The 6,368-nt window shown below is 38.4% G+C and overlaps 1 long non-coding RNA gene across 3 annotated transcripts; it reads right to left on the minus strand.

The window, feature by feature from the left end:
* Positions 1 to 4,000: 4,000 nt before the first annotated feature.
* LOC110865517 lies at positions 4,001 to 6,132 on the minus strand. Of its 3 annotated transcripts, none has more exons than XR_002550764.2 (3): positions 5,768 to 6,132; positions 4,855 to 5,673; positions 4,001 to 4,451 (listed from the first exon to the last, which is right to left on the minus strand). It is a non-coding gene; the product is annotated as an uncharacterized LOC110865517 (long non-coding RNA). The 3 variants fall into 3 exon arrangements; XR_002550765.2 differs by lacking the exon at positions 4,001 to 4,451 and having other exon boundaries at positions 4,671 to 4,928; positions 5,246 to 5,673; positions 5,768 to 6,131; XR_004861330.1 differs by lacking the exon at positions 4,001 to 4,451 and having other exon boundaries at positions 4,671 to 5,673; positions 5,768 to 6,124.
* Positions 6,133 to 6,368: the final 236 nt, after the last annotated feature.

Consider the following 6,368-nt stretch of genomic DNA (forward strand, 5'->3'; position numbering starts at 1 on the left):
CTATACTTTTTATTAAAATGTATTATGAATGGTTTTCTAAAAATCACCCATGTTTGCACACGGGTTTTACCACTGGTTACTATATAAAAAATGTTAGGAAACAGGTGTCGCTTTGTGGTTAACCAATCCCAACCATGGTTTTTTCCATCGGAAAACAATAACCCATACTATTCAAAAATCAATAAACAAATGAACAATTGTTTTCTAAAGTTTAATTTAGATTATTTTTAATGATTAATTAAAATATTTTCTTTATTAGTACACTTTACATAATTTACAAATATCCACGCCATACACTTTTATTATAGGCGTTGGTTATTCACACACGCCTGTTGGCTTTTTACACACAGGGAAGCGCTGCGTTTTGGCCAAAGCGCAGCGCTTAGAAGTAAAGTCAACAGACAAGGTCTGAACCTGTCAGACCTTGTCTGTTGATCTTGTACCTAAGCGCTGCACTTTGGCCAAAGCGCCGCACTTAGGTGTGTCTCTTTGTTTTTTGGTTGAAAAAGTGGGGTTTTGGTTGTATTTGGTTGTGTTTTTTTGTTGAGAAGTTGTAGATTTGTGTTTTATATTATAAAACATACATAATTTAATGTCGATTCTCGATGCACAAATACGTTAAAGTACCATGATCTTTTTACCATTTATTTGTACCACTAAAATTCACTGCCACAAATATATCTTATAAAGCATTAAATGCAATCTATAAGTACCTTTTCAGTCAGGCGGCCAGTTAGTCTACTCCTCTTCCTATAATTACCACCACCTTAACTCAAACTTTTCATCATCTCTTCCTCACCATTTATTTATCTTACAAAAAGAAAAAAATAAACAGTAATAGAGGTTCCCCATCCTTTAAATCCTCGCACGCCACCGTTTTACCCATCCAGATTCCACCATGTTAATCAACGACCTCCACTAGTAATCAAAAAAGTTGTTTGTTATAATTCACTTACACCGGTACCTACGGGTCCGAGGAACAGGTTATGTGGGTTCACTCGTCGGAGAGGATTACCGTCGGTGGGTAGAAAGTTTCGAGAAATCATTCCGCTTAATCCAGATGAACTTTCAACTTCTGTAATGATTCGAAACATTCTAAATAACTACACGTACGTAATCATCTTCATTTTCATTTGTAGTAAAGAATATGATATTTAATTTTGTGTTAGATATGTAAGTTTGATCATTTTTTGTTTTATGATTTATGATGTTTGTAACAATAGGTCACTATTGGTGGAGTTCTTGGAGAATCATACCTATGACCTGCACAAACGGAAGATTGTACAAGTTTGTTTTGTATGTGGCATCAATCATTAGCACATGGGGGAATGCACACCACATAGTAAATGAAAGTTTGTGGACAAAGAAGATATCTTCATCCGCATTCGTGGTCTCATTTTCGCGTATGTAATAAGTGAATGATTTTACAAGAAGGTTTTCAAGTTGTTACATTGGAGATCTGCCGACCATCTTTCCGACATTGATCTTCTGAACAACATTGTGTATATCTTTCGGAATAATCTTTTTATCCGGGTTCTTTTTCGTCAACGTACGCCAGATGCTACGGTTCGGAATATCTTTCTCTGCCAGCTGCTCAATCAGTCTTTTATCCTCCGAAGAAAGCCTTCTCGCATACGTGTGACCCTCTAAGTTTTCAATAGGAGTGTGGTTGTGCCTCGGGTTCGTCACCTCTATCCTCCAAACACTTCCTTTTGATTCCATAAACCCTATCAACTCAAACGAGCAACCTATTTTATTGCTACATGTTCTCCTCACTGTAGCTACACTCTTATACTCCCCACCAAGACTGCATTGAAACCAAACCTTGAAATTACTTCCTCTTTTATTCAATCTTTTAATCACATTGACGTAACCATTGTCCTTTCCCGTCTTCTGTACCAAATCCATCAACTCATCACGCAACGAAAACGTAAGGTTTGTATCAAACGAAAATATAATTGGGTAAGAGCCTTCCTCATCGACTAACATATCCTCCTGGTCACCACCATCTCCCTCGTCCAGATAGTCTTGTTGTACAAAGTTTTGTTCACCACCAACTCCTTGGCCCGGATAGTCTTCCGTAAACCCTATCAACTCAAACGGGCAACCTATTTTATTGCTACATGTTCTCCTCACTGTAGCTACATTTTTATACTCCCCACCAAGACTGTATTGAAACCAAACCTCGAAATTACTTCCTCTTTTATTCGATCTTTTAATCACATTGACGTAACCATTGTCCTTTCCCGTCTTCTGTACCCAATCCACCAACTCATCACACGACGAAAACGTAAGGTTTGTATCAAACGGAAATATAATTGGGTAAGAGCCTTCCTCATCGACTAACAGATCCTCTTGCTCACCACCGTCTCCCTGGTCCGGATAGTCTTGTTGTACAAAGTTTTGTTCATCACCATCTCCCTGGCCCAAATAGTCTTGCTTGACAAAGCTCTGCTCACCACCTTAACCTGGCCAGCATAGTTTTGTTTTACATAGCTCTGCTCACCACCGTAACCTAGTGGTGAAGCTTGACAATGAAGACGAGCGGGTCAAAAATGTATATACACAAAAACTTCTATAGAACCGGGGGCTCAAAAACGTATATACACAAAAATTTCTATACGAAAACTACATATATAACACTAATGAGCGGAAAGTTCGGGGGGTTGGGCAACCCCGACTCCTCTTAAGCTGTGCCCCTGCCGTAACCGGGGTCGGGATAGTTTGGCTGACCGTACGGATTTCAGCCTGAGAATATGGTTCACCTCCGTATCCGTAATTCGAATAGCCGTGTTGTGCGTACGAGTCTTCCACAGGGATATTCAAGTCCAGCTGCACCGTATTGTCACGATAACGAATGCCAGAGACAACCTCCTCCTCCCTCATGTTGGACGGGATAGGTTTCTCGTACGAGTCAGAAATAGCAGTCCCCTCGTAAGCATCTGGAACAACGGACTCATCAGAGTATTCACCAAAAAGGTAGTTGCTAAACCACGACTTCGTATTTTGAAGAAACGCCACTAAAACAACAAAACACGGGTTTGTTTGAAACACTTTTGCAATTTGGAATTTGAATGAAATGTCGAATGCATGGCCTTCCTTCTTAAAGCACTATAAACTGGGACCTAAGTGCCGCACTTTGGCCATAACGCAACACTTAAGGTTTCTCGTGACCTGGCTGACAACCTCGTACCGAATCAAACCTCATATCAAGTCGAATCAAGGTCACACCTGCTTTTATCTGGAAAAGAACCCTAAACGCGGCGCTTTGGGGGGTGTAGAAATAAGGAAGCCTGTGTGAATATCATGATCTTATTATATCGTTTTCAGTTGGTTCTTTTTTCCTAAGACACTTTCATATCATGATCTTATTATATTGTTTTTAATTGGTTCTTTTTTCCTAGTACACTTTCATTTTAACTAGTATTAAGCCTCCCGCGTTGCGGTGGGGGTGTAAAACCGTGATAAATAGCATCAATGTGAAAATACCATCAACGACCATCAACACTGAAGTTGCGACGTGTTAATGCGGAAAAATTAGACCGAAATGTAAAACATAGAAAATAATAACTAAGTCGATTTAGGACCAGCGCGTTGCGATGAACCTATCAAACAAGAAAAAAAGACGACATAAAAACGTTTAATCACACACACACACGTTGCATCATGTTAACTCGTAAAATTAAGAACAAAGCGTAAAATAAAACGTACAAACGTTGAACCACACATGAACGTTGCGTCGTGTTAACTCACAAAATTTAGAACAAAACGTAAAACGAAAATTTTGCAAAATATGAAAAGTATTGGGTACCAAAGTTGAAACTAAAAAAGTTGTGAGGTTAAATTATCAAATATAGAAAGCTTTTGGGTTAAAAGTGTAACATAAATTATTATTTTTTTTTGAAAATCACCATAAGCATAGAATACAACCTCTTTATGCATCAAAATGTTGGTAATTTATAATGGGTAAATAAATGCTTTTTTTTTCGTAATCAAACATTAATGCTTATTTTTTTACAAGAGTCGGCAAGATTATGTTACTTTATGGGATGAACTAGGATTTGTCACCCGCCGTGATGCGGCGGGGATCCATTCTGCATGATACTTAATAAAACCCAATTGTTTTGTTACATCAACCTTGTGACAAAGAACCTATTACTCCAAGAAATAACTTCAGTTACCCCTAAAAAGCCTACATTTTTGACCCATTAACTGACCAACTTGTTAGGCTCAGATCTATCGATTCGGCCACCATGGCTACAAACAGGTTGCAAGCGGAGAGCCTCACAATTGCCGTCTTTTGATTATGCCACGCCAGGAAACAAATTGATTTTTTAAAAGTTGCAGTTGCAACCACACATTCTTTATAAAGTACTTGATTTCCGTTGACAACTGATTCTTATGCAAGCTCTTGCTCAATCTTATTTTGCTAACAACTGCAGCAACATAGCCTATTTAAACAACAAAACATGAATTCTATTAAAAAAGTGATTTGCCCCACTCAAACATATAACCTATACACCCTTTGTGATTATTTTAATCACCTAACCACACCATCATTTCCTTGCCTAGTTTCTTGTCAGGTACCCACCCCAAGGCCCAAAGACCCCAACTTTGTGAATTTTTTTGATACTCGTACACTCAAACACAACCTACCATGCACATATTAATAGTTAAACAATTACGAAATTCCAAAGTTAGTAAAATCACTCAACGTATAATAGTTAAATCAAATTTAAATTATAAAACAAAATCGTATGAAAACAATCTGGCATAGCCTACGCCAAATTTCGTGTAGCCTACGCCCGTGGTATAATGGATAGTGTAACTGTCAGAGTAACACAAAAGACTCACGGTGTAGCAATCCCACTTAGACATATGCTATGTTGAAGGTGGCATTTATTTTCAATCTATATAGCCGTCGTCATCTGTGTAAACAATAATAGATCATCACATCAGATCATCAAACCACATCAACATTACAAGCCTAAATAACATCAAACCATCACCACTACAAGCCTAAACATGACTGCAGTTCACTCAATTGATTTCAAACCTCAACATTACAAACAACCAACATTTTGACACCCGAACAAGCCCAGTTAAGTTTTGTAATGAACCAATATTAACATATTTTGACCTGGTACCCAACCAACGAGTTTGAGATATCTATTTGTTATGCAGATGCATTTGGGACCAGATAATCATGGAATGTTGAAATATGAAATAATAGAAGGTTCATCACCTCGGGATCAGCTAGCATCAATTTAATTGCTACGACTAACTTGGGAAGTGTAAATTGATCTATATAGGCGGGGTCCCCACCCCTTTGGCATGAACCCATTCTCCCCCAAAGGGTTGATCCCCAAAGAGTACAATTGTGGTTGGGTCCTAAACTGGAATGAAAACTAAAGAACAATTTAGAAACAAACATTCAGAAAGAAAAAAGAAGTGCGAAAAACTTGTTAAGATTGTCAACGCAGCTTTAAGACCAGCAGCTGTTGTTCCAACACCTACATGGTTCAGAATCTTCAGCATGTGAAATACGACTTACCGGAAAACTCACCGGAACCCTAACTTCGCAGGAACACAACTGAGCCGTATTAAAAAAAATCCTGCCTCGAGATGAGAATCGAGTTCGATAGGGACTTAATAATCCAAATTACAACGTTCCTACATGATTGTTTCCGATTTAGGGGCTTAGTAATCCAAATAACAGTTGAACATAAACAAATAGTGCAAAAGAGGGGATAATAATTTAACAAACCTTAATAATAATCGACGCAACACTTCAAGTTAATGACCCTTTCTTTGCTGCTATTTAACCCACCGGTGTACCGTCTTTGTCAAAATTAGCTTCCCCATCGCGTCGACTACGCCGCCGCCATGCCGCCTAGAACCACCCCGTCAGAACCCGAAATCAACCATGATCTATCATCGTCATCGGCTTTGAAACGTCACCGTCGCTTAGGAATCTCTCTCTTAATTGAGGTTTGTGAGGTGGAGCGGAGAATTGTTTGTCTTGGGGATGAGGCACGTGTTTAGGTAGGTGCCCACCGCTCACCTAGCCTAGTAAAAGAAAAGCAGCCTCAAAACTGGTACAACCTATAATGCACATGGTACGACTCGCTATGTAAGAAAATATTGCAAATTAGAGTATTATATAATATCATGAGCAGATGTTTGTTTATGTTACAAACAATCTAAATGATAACAATGTCCTTATCGTTCTTCAATTTGGCAAAGCAAAGTCTTTTCAAGGTACAATAATTATGTTATTATTTTTATTACGGATTAGGTCCTCCTTTTTTCTGTTTGTTGTCTTTCATACAATACATATCATTTATTTATAGCAGATGATGACATTC

This window comes from Helianthus annuus, chromosome 6 (genome assembly GCF_002127325.2).
Source record: "Helianthus annuus cultivar XRQ/B chromosome 6, HanXRQr2.0-SUNRISE, whole genome shotgun sequence".
NCBI lineage: Eukaryota > Viridiplantae > Streptophyta > Magnoliopsida > Asterales > Asteraceae > Helianthus > Helianthus annuus.